A 15,730-nucleotide genomic window follows, 5' to 3' on the forward strand; every position below is an offset into this window, starting at 1 on the left:
CAGTGACTACACTTCAGAAGTACGTTATTAGCTGTGAAGCACTTCGAGACATTCGGTGGTTGTGAAAGTCACTATATAAATGCAAGGGTTTTTTTCACTACCAATATGTTAATCAGTCTTGAGGCACTGTAATGGGTCAAGACCCTCGATTATCTATGAACATATTGAACTTTTAATTCCACCATGTAGTTTGCAAAAGAGAACTGTTACAGCTAAGATTACTGCAAATGTAAATTCAGTGGCAGTCTGGAGAGAAATTCTGGAATGTCAGACCTGTATAGAGTCAGGAACACCTCAAACAGAAAGTCAATCGAGGAAGACATTATTAGAAGCTGAGGAAATCCCTCTCAGCATGAGTCCGCCTCCTGCAGACCTGTTTGTGTTTTAACCCACTGTCCCTGGAAGGGTCAGAGCAAGTTTCAACACTATTCTCAGTGTGCTGGGGGCTTGACATCCTTGGGTTTGGACTAGTGTACTGTGAAGGTCATGGTTTTGATAACAACTGGCTTTTTGATTAATTCAATATTGCGTAAGAAATTGCATTATTATTTCTTCTTGTATTTAATAACTAACAAACTCACATTCTTATTAAATCAAGAAAGATTAAATGGATTCCATGTTCGCCTTTGGTCTGTGAAGAAAGGAAGGGATTTAGTTCAACTGCAACCAACCAAGGGGCTGGGTGAATAAATCAAGGTCATCCCTCCTCACTTGGGACACCTTAAACCGTAACTCAGTGCGAACGTTGCCCAGAGTCTGGTTGTAATGAGTGTTCATTTAATCAATGTTATGCGATCAAAGTTCCTTGAAAGTGGAGTCACAGAGTGTCATGATAGTGAAGAAGACTGTGCTTGCATTTATTACTGCATTGCAGATAGGAGTTAGGAGCTCATGTTGGAGCTGTATAGGACATTGGGTAGGGAGAGGCTGAATAGGCTGGGGCTGTTTTCCCTGGAGCATCGGAGACTGAGGGGTGACCTTGTAGAAGTTTATAAAACCATGAGAGGCGTCGATAGGGTGAATAGCCAAGGTCTTTTCCCCAGGACAGGGGAGTCCAAACGTAGAGGGCAGAGGTTAAGAGTGAGAGGAGAGAGATTTAAAAGGGACCTAAGGGGCAACCTTTTCACACAGAGGGTGGTGCGTGTATGGAACGACCTGCCAGAGGAAGTGGTGGAGAAAATAAAATGCAGATGCTGGAATCCAAAGTAGACAGGCAGGAGGCTGGAAGAACACAGCAAGCCAGGCAGCAACAGTGGAGACTTTACAATTATAACATTTAAAAGGCATTTGGATGGGTATATGAATAGGAAGGTTTTAGACGGATATGGGCCAAGTGCTGGCAAATGGGACTTGATTCATTTAGGATATCTGGTTAGCACAGACGAGTTGGACCGAAGGGTCTGTTTCCATGCTGTACATCTCTGTGATTGTCTATAACTGATGCTTGGTAATTAATCCAATTATAATTTTCCAGTCACTAGTGTGTATTTTATTTGTATAGGCATGTGATAGCAGTCTATTAGTAATTTGGATCTGATCGAGATATCTTCTCACATTCAGTGGTGTTAGTTGCTGTGTTAAATGGTCTTGGCATCTTGTTACAATGAGCTGACTTACACAATTGTGTCAATTCAATTCACGACAACGGAAGAAATCCCCTTGTGATTTTTAACAGGAAATTCATACCATTTTCACATTTACTCAACCTCTTCAAAGCTGGCCAAGATAAACAGTCAGTGAGTTGCAGCTCAATATAAATAGTTAAGCTCCTTGATTTGATGGGACATAAAGTTACGGAGCAGTAGTTTATTCAGTATTATGCAATGTAATAGAGCCAAAATAATGAAAATGTTACTCTCCCCCATTTCAGGGTAGTCTTGCTTGACTTAAACAAAATAATTGCAAACTGTAGTAAGATCGTATAAGTAGGTTTCAGACAGCAATTTTCTGGATTCCTCTTTCAGTTTTGCACTTCAGAAATCTGCATGCAAAGCAACATCATATTTCACAAGAATCTCCGGATCAGTCTTTTTCTTAGATTCCTCACTTCACTGAGCAAGATCGAGTCTTACTATTCACAATCTATGAAAAGCTTCAAACGGATGTCACTTACAGTCAGAAGCAGTAATGGGGGCAAAGAAACAGTGAAAGAATTGAACACATTCTTCAGTTCTGTCTTCACAAAAGAGAAAGGACTATGTGCTGAGGGACACATTTAAGTTTGGGGCAGCTTTCACCAAGGCGCAGTGGGAAAGACCATCATCTAAAGTCTTTCTGCCAAAGTTAAATAGGAGTCTGTTCAGTTACCAGACCCTCCTAGTGCCTGAAATGTGTGTAAATATAGTTTCGTACAAGTAAGAGATGCCTTTGGTTTGTTTGTTGGATAAAGACAAACTCCAATGTTTGCTTTCCTTTTCGAATCTAGATGAATCAGAATCTCTAGAGTGTGGAAATAGGTCCTTCGGCCCAACATGTCCGTCTGAAGAGTAACCCAGACACATTCCCCTACCCCATTATCCTACATTTACTCTGACTAATGCACCTAACCTACATATCCATGGACACTATGGGCAATTTAGCATGGCCAATCCACCTAATGTGCCTATCTTTGGACTGTGAGAGGAAACTGGAGCACCCAGGGGTAACCCACACAGACACGGGGAGAATGTGCAAACTCCACACAGACAGCTCTGAAGAAGAGTCATCTAGACTCGAAACGTTAGCTTGGTCTCTCTCCATAGTGGCTGCCTGACCCATTGTGATTTCCAGCATTTTTTGTTTTCTGTACAGATTCTAACATCTGCTGTAGAGTCATAGAGATGTACAGCACAGAAACAGACCCTTCAGTCCAACGTGTCCATGCCGACTAGATATCCTAAATTAATATAGTAAGATTTGCCAGCCTTGGCCCATATCCCTCTAAGCCCTTCCTATTCATGTGCTCATACAGATGCCTTTTAAATTTTGTAATTGTACCAGCCTCCACCACTTCCTCTGGCAGCTCATTCCATACACGCACCACCCTCTGTGTGAAAACGTTGTCCTTTAGGACCCTTTTAAATTTCCCTCCCTTCACCTTAAACTTACACCGTCGAGACTGGACTCCCCCCAACCCAGGGAAAAGACCTTGGCTATTTACCCTGTCCATGTTCGTCATGAATTTGCTCCTCCAATGTTTGCTCGTTTCTTCATATGACACTGTACAAAACAGAACTGTTTTAGTGACTACATATGAACATAAAGATATTTTTATGAATATAGCATATTTTGAAATAAAAAAGTCAATAGTTTCCCAGAAATGTCTGTGAACTGAGGGTCTCGTGAGAGGGTTGAATTGAAGGGTATTGGTAGTAGTTAAACGAAGTTGGTGCTAGACAAACTAATGGAATTAAGGTCTGACAAATCACCAGGATGTGATCATCTACACCTCAAAGTATCAAAGGAAGTGACCCTTGGAATATTGGATGCTCTGGTGGCAATGATCCCTCTAAAATTGCACAGGTGTATGTGTGTGTGTATACCCTGACCACACTCTGTGTGTGTGTGCATGTATGTCTGTGTATGTGTATGTGTGTGTGTGTCTGTGTGCGTGTGTCTGTGCATGCATGTGTGTGTATGTGTCTGTGTGTATGTGTGAGTGTATCTGTGTGTGCGCATGTGTGTGTGTCTGTGTGTGTTGCGTGTGTGTGTGTCTGTGTGGATGTGCGTGTCTGCGCACATGTGTGTATGTCTGTGTGAGTGTGTGTCTGTGTGTGTGCATGTGTGTGTGTGTCTGTGTGTGTGTGCGTGGATGTGTGTGTGTGCGCACATGTGTGTATGTCTGTGTGAGTGTGTGTCTGTGCGTGCGTATGTGTGTGTATACGTGTGTGTGTGTACATATGGGTCTGTCTGTCTGTGTGGGTAGCTGCTTCGATGTTCCACTTGTGGCAATCACGTGATCAAACCAATTGCCGTATTGATCTCTGGTTCCAGAAGTTGCTGCTGTGCATGGACTTCAGAGGCTTCTGTAGCCAGAATGAAAATTAAAGGGAACACTGCACATGTGGTCACATTGCAAACATTTTACAGACCCTGGAGCAGTTCAACCCTCCAGTCCACAGATTGGAGGTTTTCAAATGTAACCCTAATATTTAAAAATGGAGGGAAAACAGAGAGATTTACAGACGAATTCACCTAACGTCAGTTGTTGGGAAAATGCTCGGGTCTACTGTAAAAGATGTGATAACAGAACATTTGGAAAGCATTCAGACTTTGGCCAAAGTTAAATATGGGTTTGTGAAAGAGGAAGTCACGCCTAACTAAACTTACCAGAGGTTTTTAAGGATGTAATTAGCAAAAATAAATATAGGAGAACCAGTGAAGGTGGTGTATTTGGATTTTCAAAAGGCTTTTGATAAGGTCCCACATTAGAGGTTAAGTGGACAAAGTTAAAGCACCTGGGGCAGGGAGTAATACATTGGCACGGATGGAGGCGTCATTGGCAAACTGGAAAAAAGAGAGTGGGAATAAATGGGACATTTCTGAACAGCAGGCTGTGACCAGCGGGGTACCACAAGGATCAGTGTTTGGCCATCAGCTGTTTATAATGTATATGAATGACCTGGATGAGGGCAGTAAATGCAATATTTCCAAGTTTGCTGATGACAGTTGTGAGGAAGATGCAGGCAGACAAGCTGAGTGAATGGAAAAACACACGGGAGTTGAAAATAAATATGGACAAACGTTAAATTACACACTTTGGTGTAAAGAATTGAAAGGCAGAATATTATTTAAATGGTATTGTATTGGGAAATGTGGATGTACAAAGGGATCTGGGTATCCTTGTGCACCACTCACTGAAAGTAGACAGACGGCTGCAGCATAGAACTAGGAAGGCAAATGCTAAATTGGTCTGCATTGCAAGAGGATTTGAATTCAGAAGTAGGGATGTCTTACTGCAGTTGTACAGGGCCTTAGTGAGACCACACCTGGAGTATTGTGTGCAGATTTGGTCTCCCTACCTAAGAAAGGATATACTTGCCGTAGAGGGAGTGCAGCAGAGGTTGACCAGGTTGATCCTGGCAATGGCTGGGCTATCAGATGAGGAGAAATTGGAACAACTGGGCCTAATTCACATGGAGTTTAGAAAGGTGTGAAGGGATATGATTGAAACATATAAAATCCTAACTGGCTAGGCAGACTAGAAACAGGGAGGATATTTCCACTGGTTGTGGAGTCTTGGACCAGAGGTCATGGTTTCATTGGGAATGAGAATGGGATTGGGAAGAGCATTTAGGATGGAGATGAGGAGCCATTTCTTCACTCAGAGTGTAGTCAACCTGTGAAACTCACCATCACAGAAAGCTGTGGAGGCCGGGTCACTGAGTACGTTCAAGAAAGAGTTTGACAATCTTTTTGACTTTAAAGGCGTCAAGTGCTGTGGAGAACAAGTGGGAATATAGTGTTGAGATAAAGGCTCAGTCATGATCTATTGAATGGTTGAGCTGGCTCAAAGGGCCAAATATTCCTATTTCTATTTTCTTTTTGTAAGTTACTTTCTCAAGACCTCTGCTTTAATCTAAAACAGTTACAGATTTTTTTTTAAAGCAAGTGATCAGTTAACTCCCATAAAATGGCAGACACAATCTATCTACTTTTCCATCAAGGTAGCTATTTGAAATAAAGTATTGTTTCAATCAAGTATTTTAAATCCTGTTTGATTTGCTGCAAATGTCTAAGACTAAACACGAATGTATTCAAAACTGTGCCCACTTGTTCTCAGTACTTTTATAAATGGGAAAAGTTTCTCCTTACCTATTCTGTCCTGACTCTTCATGATTTTCAAAACTTCTCTCAAATCGCCTCTTTGCCGTCTCATCTCCAAGGACAACAGTCCCAACTTTTTCAGTCTATCTCCGAAAATAATGTTTTTCATTGCTGAAACCATTTTCATAAACCTCTTCTGCTCTCTCTCTCTCTCTCTCTTTATCTGTGTGTGTGTGTCTCTCTCTCTCTATCTCTCTCTCTCTCCATAAAATGTCCTTCATAAAGTGTGGAATCCAGAAATATACACAATACTCTAACTGAGGGTCAACTAGTGTCCTCTACAAGTTCAACATTATCTCCTTGCTCTTATCCTCTGCCTTTATTAATGAAATCGGAATATGGTCTGTTTCATTAACAGCTCTCTCTCCCAGTCCTCCCACCTTTAATGACATGTCACAAATGCATACAGGTACCCCAGCTTCTGCGCATTTTGAACAGTGTCCTTTAATTTACACAGTTTCTCTGTATACGCTGTATAAAAGTGCATCATCTCACACTTCTCTGCATTGAACGACATCTGCCACCTGTCTGCTCACTCCACTACTGTCACATCCCTGTGGATCCAACACTGTCCTCCTGTCTGGTTACAATGCTTCCATGTTTCATATCATCTGCAAACTTTGAAATTGCTTTTGCAAACCAAGGTTGAGATCATTATGATATATCAGGAAAGGCAAAATCCCAACATGGACCCCAGAGGAACTCCACTACAAATCTCCCTCCAGCCTGAAAAATACTCATTAATCATTCCTCTTCATTTCTGTTTTTTACAATCTATCCAAATTTCTGACCCGTCCCCAAACATTGTGCAATTAAATTTAAACAATTTAGATTGAAACAATCCTTAGATAAGCACATGGATGATGATGGGATAGTGTAGGGAGACAAGCTGAGAATAGTTCACAGGTTGGTGCAACATCGAGGGCCGAAGGGCCTGTTCTGCGCTGTATTGTTCTATGTCCTATGTTCTATATGTCTTCTTTTTATGTTTGATAATACCTTTAAAGGTTTTAGTCAATCACAAGGTTCTTCCCTTGGAATTTCTATGTATTTGTTTTCTAAAAGATCCCCTTAAACATACCATGGCATCTCTACTGACCTATCCCTTCACCTAGTTTCCCATTGCACTTTACCCTAGCTCTGATTTCATGCTCTTATAATTGCCCTTAGTTAATTTTAAAAGACGAGTCCAAAGTGAGTCCTTATGGTACAGAAACCCTAAGTCGCAAATGTAAGATACTGACTTTGCTCTGTTGCGGTTAAGTGAAGATAGCTCCATCACGTGTCAAACTTCATGAGGAATGTAGAGTCATAAAATGATATCGATAAATCTTGGATGACAGAAAGTGGATACTTGTCAGGAATAGTTGCCAGGCTTTGCTGATCAAATTAAGGTCAATACATTGCCTATGTCGGCCATTTTTGCATTATGCAAATGCTTGGCTTGCTATCTATAGGCATGAGTCAATTAGAGTCATAGAGTCATAGAGATGTACAGCATGGAAACAGACCCTTCGGTCTGTCCATGCCGACCAGATATCCCAATCCAATCTAGTCCCACCTGCCAGCACCCGGCCCATATCCCTCCAAACATTCCTATTCATATACCCATCCACATGTCTCTTAAATGTTGCAATTGTACCAGCCTCCACCACTTCCTCTGGCAGCTCATTCCATACCCGTACCACCCACTGCGTGAAAAAGTTGCCCCTTAGGTCTCTTTTATATCTTTCCCCTCTCACCCTAAACCTATGCACTCTAGTTCTGGACTCCCCGACCCCAGGGAAAATACTTTGCCTACTTACTCTATCCATGCCCCTCATAATTTTGTAAACCTCTATAAGGTCACCCCTCAGCCTCTGACGCTCCAGGGTAAACAGCTCCAGCCTGTTCAGCCTCTCCCTGTAGCTCAAATCCTCCAACCCTGGCAACATCCTTGTAAATCTTTTCTGAACCCTTTCAAGTTTCACAACATCTTTCCGATAGGAAGGAGACCAGAATTGCACACAATATTTCAATAGTGGCCTAACCAATGTCCTGTACAGCCGCAACATGACCTCCCAACTCCTGTACTCAATACTCTGACCAATAAAGGAAAGCATACCAAACGTCTTCTTCATTATCCTATCTACCTGCGACTCCACTTTCAAGGAGTTATGAACCTGCACTCCAAGGTCTCTCTGTTCAGCAACACTCCCGAGGACCTTACCATTAAGTGTATAAGTCCTACTAAGATTTGCTTTCCCAAAATGCAGCACCTCGCATTTATCTGAATTAAACTCCATCTGCCACTTCTCAGCCCATTGGCCCATCTGGTCCAGATCCTGATGTAATCTGAGGTAGCCCTCTTCGCTGTCCACTACACCTCCAATTTTGGTGTCATCTGCAAACTTACTATCTGCACCTCTTATGCTCGCATCCAAATCATTTAAGTAAATGATGAAAAGTAGAGGACCCAGCACTGATTCTTGTGGCACTCCACTGGTCACAGGCCTCCAGTCTGAGAAACAACCCTCCACCACCACCCTCTGTCTTCTACCTTTGAGCCAGTTCTGTATCCAAATGGCTAGTTCTCCCTGTATTCCATGAGACCTAACCTTGCTAATCAGTCTCCCATGGGGAACCTTGTCGAACGCCTTACTAAAGTCCATATAGATCACAACTAATGCTCTGTTCTCTGTTTCAAAGTGTTAAAGTTTCTGTGATGGTTTGGAATGGGTTGCAAATGGCAACCATCTCAAATTTTGCAAAATTGCTCTGTGGATTTGAGAAGCATGACATTACCCTTTCACCACTCCCCCCAGATCCAGTATATAAGGAAGGAATACTGGGATGGAGACTCTGTGTCATTGACCATATTAATGTGTGCTGTTGGCATCTGTGAGTTTGAAGCTACTGTGGCTCAATGGTTAGCAATTCTACCTCACAATACCAGGGACTTTGGTTCAATTCCCCTGGCTCCTGATTGACACTGATCTTAACAGACAGGCCATTGGTGAATAAGCTGCCAAACTTAACAACATCATGAAGGCGTATTATTCTAGTTTAAGGCATAACCTCAACACAGCAAAATTTTAAATTCATCCTGGGGAAGTGATGGCCTGGTGGTATTATCGGGGGACTGTTAATCCAGAGATCCAGGTATTGTTTTGGGGACAGTGTTTGAATCCTGCCAATGGCAGCTGGTGGAATTTGAATTCAATAAAAAGCTGGAATTAAGTGTTTCATGGTGACAATGAGTCAATTGTTGGGGAAAACCCAATCTGGTTCACTAATGTCCTTTAGGGAGGGAATCTACCATCCTTTCCTGGTCTGGACTTCAGACTGACAGCAATGTTATTGACTCTTAACTGCCCCTCTGGGATGGGCAATAAATTCTGGGCTAGCCAGTGATACTCTCACCCCACGAATGAATAAAACAAAACAAATTTTAATTGGTACAACAGGACCCAGGGGAAATCTTTGTGTTTTTCTTTAAGACTGGTATCACCTCAATCATGATTGCCATTATGGAACACTGAGAGATGTGCTAATAAGAGTCTGCATCTCAGTGGGGTGCTAGATGAAGCTTTATCAGAATTTTTTACAGTCTAAGGAAGACCTCACATTAACCAAAAGCAGTGCAGTTTGTTGGATGGTCTAAACTTCCCAAGCAAAACAAAGTATTCTCTCTGTTGGGACAGAGTCACACCACTGACCCAGCCCAGTACATTAATCAGAGGGCTGTCAACATGCCACTAAGAGGACACTATTCCATCAATTGCTTTATGTCCATGTTTCAGTGAGAAACCTTCACAATGGCACCAAGCCTGGCCAGCCAGCAATACAGGCCATAAGAGAGATTACTTTCAGGTGGGTAGCTGAAATAGCAATAGGAATGAATCATAATAGTTTGAAAACAGACTCATTCAGAAAATGTGTACAAACAATGGTACAACACAGGAATTTCTTATAGAATCTGGTCTAAATATTTATCCCTTTGTCAATGATGTTGCAGTCCTACTTTCTGTTGGGAGACCCTGAGAACTCCTCATCTGCTAACAACAACCTCACACAAGTGGACAAGTGAGTTTAAGTGTCCGAGCCCCCATTATTGGGATATCCATGGCTGACATCGTAGCCAGTTACAGAGCATAAACCATCAACAAAGAGGTTATGCTCATGCCTAAACCTCCTCATACACCAGTATATCCAACACCAGCCCCAAACTCTCTCCTGACCTACGAGCTGTGATGGTTAATGCAGGTACCTTGATCTCTCAACTTCTTCACCACAGCTAGCAACCACGACGTCTTTGCTATGCTCTATGCTTGAATCTGTGGCTGCAGCAGTCTACATATTTCAGTGAGAATATTTTTGATAATGTACTGGTTCTCACTGGGGTTAAGGTCACACAATAACAGTATGGATACAACTGCAAACTCTACTCTCCCTTATCTTTCTCCCATCTTCCAGCACTTGGTCCAACTCGGTGTGCACTCTATTTTCTCCCACATATTCGAAGGGAAATACCTACGTGTGCACTCATGACTGGGAGCAACTGGCTAGTACTGAGCTGTGGAGACAGCACAAACCTCTTCACCTGCATCATGGTCCCCTGAAGACTTCAGCAACTTGATATGGTTATAGAAAATGCCAAATGCGCATTGCAGCCATGGAAAGAAGGAATCCACTGGCAACTAACGTGTATGTTGATCCATTCTGGAGTGTTAGTGGTGATTAGGTGTATGGGTATATTGGTAATGCCCTTATCACCATGTGAGATTCACCCTATTATAGGGTGTGTATTGTGCTGCATTTGTAGATTGTTTGCCGAGATTATGTGGTTAAAAACAATGACTGCAGATGCTGGAAACCAGATTCTAGATTAGAGTGGTGCTGGAAAAGCACAGCAGTTCAGGCAGCATCCGAGCAGCAGGAAAATCGACGTTACGGGCAAAAGCCCTTCATCAGGAATAGAGGCAGAGTGCCTGCAGGGTGGAGAGATAAATGACAAGAGGGTGGGGGTGGGGAGAAAGTAGCATAGAGTACAATAGGTGAATGGGGGTGGGGATGGAGGTGATAGGTCAGAGAGGAGGGTGTGGGAAGGTAGTAAAGAGTACAATGGGTGAATGGGGGTGGGGATAAAGATGATAGGTCAGAGAGGAGAGTGGAGTGGATAGGTGGAAAGGAAGATAGGCTGGTAGGACAAGTCATGGGGACAGTGCTGAGCTGGAAGTTTGGAGCTGGGGTGAGGTGGGGGAAGGGGAAATGAGGAAACTGGTGAAGTCCACATTGATGCCCTAGTCGATTTTCCTGCTCCTCGGATGCTGCCTGAACTGCTGTGCTTTTCCAGCACCACTCTAATCTAGAGCCAAGATTGTGTGGTCAACTTACTAGAATGAGACTTGTCTGCCTCAGAGGCAGGGGTGGTATCCATTGAGACATACGTTTTAGAACATAGAACATAGATATGTACAGCACAGGAGTGGGGCCATTGACCCATGATGTTGTGCCAGGCATGATGCCAAATTAAACTAATCTCTTCTGCCTGCCTTTGTTCCATATCCCTCCATTCCTTGCATATTCCTGTGCTTATCTAAAAGTCCCTTAAACGGCCCTATCATATCTGCCTCTGCCTCTGCCATCACCCCCAGCAGCGTGTTTCAGACTCCTACTATTCTCTGTGTAAAATACATGCCCATCAAATCTCCTTTGAACGATCCCCCTCTTACCTGAAATACATGTCCCCAGGTATTAGACATTTCAACCCCGAGAAAAAGGTTCTGACCGTCAACCTACCTATGGATCTCATAATTTTATAGACTTTTATCAAGTCTCCCCTCAGCCTCCACTATAGAGAAAACAACCCGAGATTTTTCTAGCCTGTCCTTATAGCTCATTCCTGTGCACTGCAACTCCACCTCAGTTTCCCATTCCCCTGCTGAGCTAGTTTAAACCCACCCACTGGTGCATCCTGGTAAACCTCTTCTGCATCCTCTCCAAAGCCTCCACATCCTTCCTGTAATGTGATGACCAGTTGTTCCCCTATCAATGAGATGAGCAGCATTGGTTGGTGAAATATTAATGACTCACCGTTATTACCATTTCTGTTTTTAAGCAGCAGCAGCAACTCGAAGGGTGGAAGCTTGGACCAGGGGCCTACCCGGAGCAGTGAGTCACTGATTTGTGCTTTTAAATTTGAAATCAGAAAGCAGAGGTTTCTGGGAAAGGAGGGACTTCTTATTTTTATTTCCGTCCAGCTATATAAGTCAATGTTTTCTCAACCCGAGACCCTACCTTTGTAGGGCCTCCCATCCAACCACCTCCTCTAACCTTAAAGACCAGGGACATACCAGGTAAATGTCTCTTCTTTTTTACTTTGTGATAAGGGGACTAGCAGGAATGGCAGTGCAGGGAGAGCAATGTTCCTCCTGCATGATGTTTGAGGTCAGGGACGCAGTTAGCGTCCCATCCAAGTAATCTGCAGGAAGTGCACCCAACTCTCCCTCCTCCAAGACCATGTTAGATTAGATTAGATTAGATTACATTACAGTGTGGAAACAGGCCCTTCAGCCCAACAAGTCCACACCGACCCGCCGAAGCGAAACCCACCCATACCCCTACATTTACCCCTTACCTAACACTACGGGCAATTTAGCATGGCCAATTCACCTGACCCTGCACATCTTTTGGACTGTGGGAGGAAACCAGAGCACCCGGAGGAAACCCACGCAGACACGGGGAGAACGTGCAAACTCCACACAGTCAGTCGCCTGAGGCGGGAACTGGAGCGGGAGCTGGATGAACTTTGGATCATTCGGGAGGCAGAGGCTGTGATAGATAAGAGTTACAGGGATGTAGTTACTCCTAGGCACGAAGATATCTGGGTAACTGTTCAAAGGGGGAGAAAACAGTCAGTGGAGGGATCCCCTGTGGTTGTTCCGCTGAAAAACATGTATACCGTTTTGGATACAGTTGAGGGGGACGACTTACCAGGGGTATGCAGTGGGGCCCAGGTCTCTGGCACAGAGCCTGTCCCTGTTGCACAGAAGGGAAGGAGGGAAAGGAGGAGAGTGTTAGTCATTGGGGACTCAATAGTTACAGGCTCAGATCGAAGGTTTGTTGGGAACGAACGAGACTCGCGGTTGGTGTGTTGTCTCCCAGCTGCCAGGGTCCATGATGTCTCGGATCGTATCTTTGGGGTCCTGAAGGGAGAGGGTGACCAGCCTCAAGTCGTTGTCCATGTAGGTACCACCAACATAGGTAGAAAGAGGGATAGGGATGTAAGACAGGATTTCAGGGAGTTAGGGTGGAAGCTGAGAGCTAGAACAAACAGAGTTGTTATCTCTGGTTTGTTACCCGTGCCACGTGATAGCGAGGCAAGGAATGGGGAGAGATATCAACTGAACATGTGGCTGCAGGGATGGTGCAGGAGGGAGGGTTTCAGGTACATGGATAATTGGGGCTCATTCTGGGGAAGGTGTGACCTCTACAAACAGGACAGTCTTCACTTCAACCAGAGGGGTACTAATATCCTGGGTGGGAAATTTGCTGGTGCTATTCGGGTGGGTTTAAACTAGCTCAGCAGGGGAATGGGAAACTGAGGTATAGTTGCAGTGCACAGGAGGATGAGAGTAGGGAGGACAGGGACAGGATTTCAGGGTCACAGAAATGTGCTGGCAGACAGCAAACTGGTTTGAAGTGTGTCTACTTCAATGCCAGAAGTATCCGAAATAAGGTAGGTGAGCTTGCAGCATGGTTAGGTACCTGGGACTACAATGTTGTGGCCATTTCAGAGACATGGATAGTGCAAGGTGAGGAATGGATTTTGCAGATTCCAGGGTATAGATCTTTCATTAAGAACAGGCAAGGCAGTAAAAGAGGGGAGGCATGGCCTTGTTAGTCAAGGATAGTATAACGGTGGCTGAGAGAACTTTTGATGAGGACTCGTCTACTGAGGTAGTGTGGGCTGAGGTTAGAAACAGGAGAGGAGAGGTCACACTGCTTGGAGTTTTTTAATAGCCCTCCGCAGAGTTCCAGACATGTGGAGGAGAGGATCGGCAAAATGATTCTGGTAGGAGTGAAAGGAACAGGGTGGTCATTATGGGGGACTTTAACTTCCCCAACATTGACTGGAAATGTTATAACTGTAGTACATTGGATGGATCCGTTTCCTGACATAGTATGTCAAAGGGCCGACAAGAGGGGAGGCCACACTGGATCTGGTACTTGGTAATGAACCAGGCCAAGGTGTTTGATTTAGTTGTAGGTGAGCACTTTGGAGAGAGTGACCATAATTCAGTTATGTTTAGTTTAGTGATGGAAAGGGATAGGTACATGCCATAGGTCAAGAGTTATCGATAGGGCAAGGGCAATTATAATGCGATTAGGCAAGAATTAGGATGCATAGAATGGGGTAGCAACATGCAGGGGATGCAGACAATGGAAATGTGGAGCTGGTTTAAGGAACAGATGTTGCATGTCCTTGATAGGTAAGTCCCTATCAGGCAAGGAGGAAGTGATAAGGTAAGGGAACCGTGGTTTACTACAGAAATTGCATCTCTTGTTAAGCAGAAGAAGGAGGCTTATGTGTTGATGAGGTAAGATGGATCAGATGAGACGATGGAGAGTTACAGATCAGCTAGGAAGGATTTAAAGAGAGAGTTAAGAAGAGCAAAGAGAGGACACGAGCAGTCTTTAGCAAATAGAATAAAGGGGAACCCTAAAGCTTTCTATAGATATGTGAGGAATAAAAAGGTGACTAGGGTAGGAATAGGGCCAGTCAAAGACAGAAATGGGAAGTTGAGTGTGGACCCTGTGGACATTGGAGAGGTGCTAAATGAACATTTCTCATCAGCTTTCACTCAGGTAAAGGAGAATATTGTAGAGGAGAAGAATTAGATATGAGATATTAGACTAGAAAGGATTGAGGCTAGTTATGAACAGGTGTTATCAATTCTAGAAGGAGTGAAAGAAGACAAGTCCCCTGGACCAGATGGGATTTATCTGAGGATTCTCTGGGAAGCTAGGGAGGAGATAGCTGAGCCTTTGGCTTTGATATTTGAGTCGTCATTGTCTACAGGTTTAGTACCAGAAGACTGGAGGATTGCAAATGTTGTGCCCTTGTTCAAGAAGGGCAGTAGAGATGAGTGAGCCTTACTTCTGTTGTAGGAAAGGTTTTGGAAAGGATTATAAGAGATACGATTTATAATCATCTAGCAAGCAACAATTTGATTTTAGATAGTCAACATGGTTTTGTCAAGGGCAGGTCGTGTCTCACAAACCTCATTGAGTTTTTTGAGAAGGTGACCAAGCATGTGGATGAGGGTAGGGCAGTTGACGTGGTATATACGGACTTCAGTAAAGCCTTTGATAAGGTTCCACATGGTAAGCTGTTGGAGAAAATGCAGAGGCATGGAATTGAGGGTGATTTAGCAGTTTGGATTAGAAACTGGCTTTCTGAAAGAAGGCAGTGAGTGGTGGTTGATGGAAAATATTCAGCCTGGAGTTTGGTTACTAGCGGTGTGCACAAGGATCTGTTTTGGGACCACTGCTGTTTGTCATTTTTATAAATGACTTAGACGCAGGCATAGGTGGATGGATTAGAAAATTTGCAGACGACACTAAAGTCGGTGGAGTAGTGGACAGTTTGGAAGAATGTTACAGATTGCAGGGGGACTTGGATAAACTGCAGAATTGGGCTGAGAGGTGGCAAATGGAGATCAATGCAGCTAAATGTGAGGTGATGCACTTTGGGAAGAATAACAGGAAGGCAGCGTACTGGATCAATGGAAAAGTTCTTGGTAGTGTGGATGTGCAGAGGGATCTTGGAGTCCATGTACATAGATCCCTGAAAATTGTCACCCAGGTGGATAGTGCTGTTAAGAAGACATACGGTGTGTTAGGTTTCATTCGTAGAGGGATTCAGTTCTGGAGTCGCAAT

The sequence above is a fragment of the Chiloscyllium plagiosum genome, unplaced genomic scaffold (assembly GCF_037043375.1).
Source record: "Chiloscyllium plagiosum isolate Xiang-an unplaced genomic scaffold, Cpla_swu_hap1 HiC_scaffold_20, whole genome shotgun sequence".
Lineage (NCBI taxonomy): Eukaryota > Metazoa > Chordata > Chondrichthyes > Orectolobiformes > Hemiscylliidae > Chiloscyllium > Chiloscyllium plagiosum.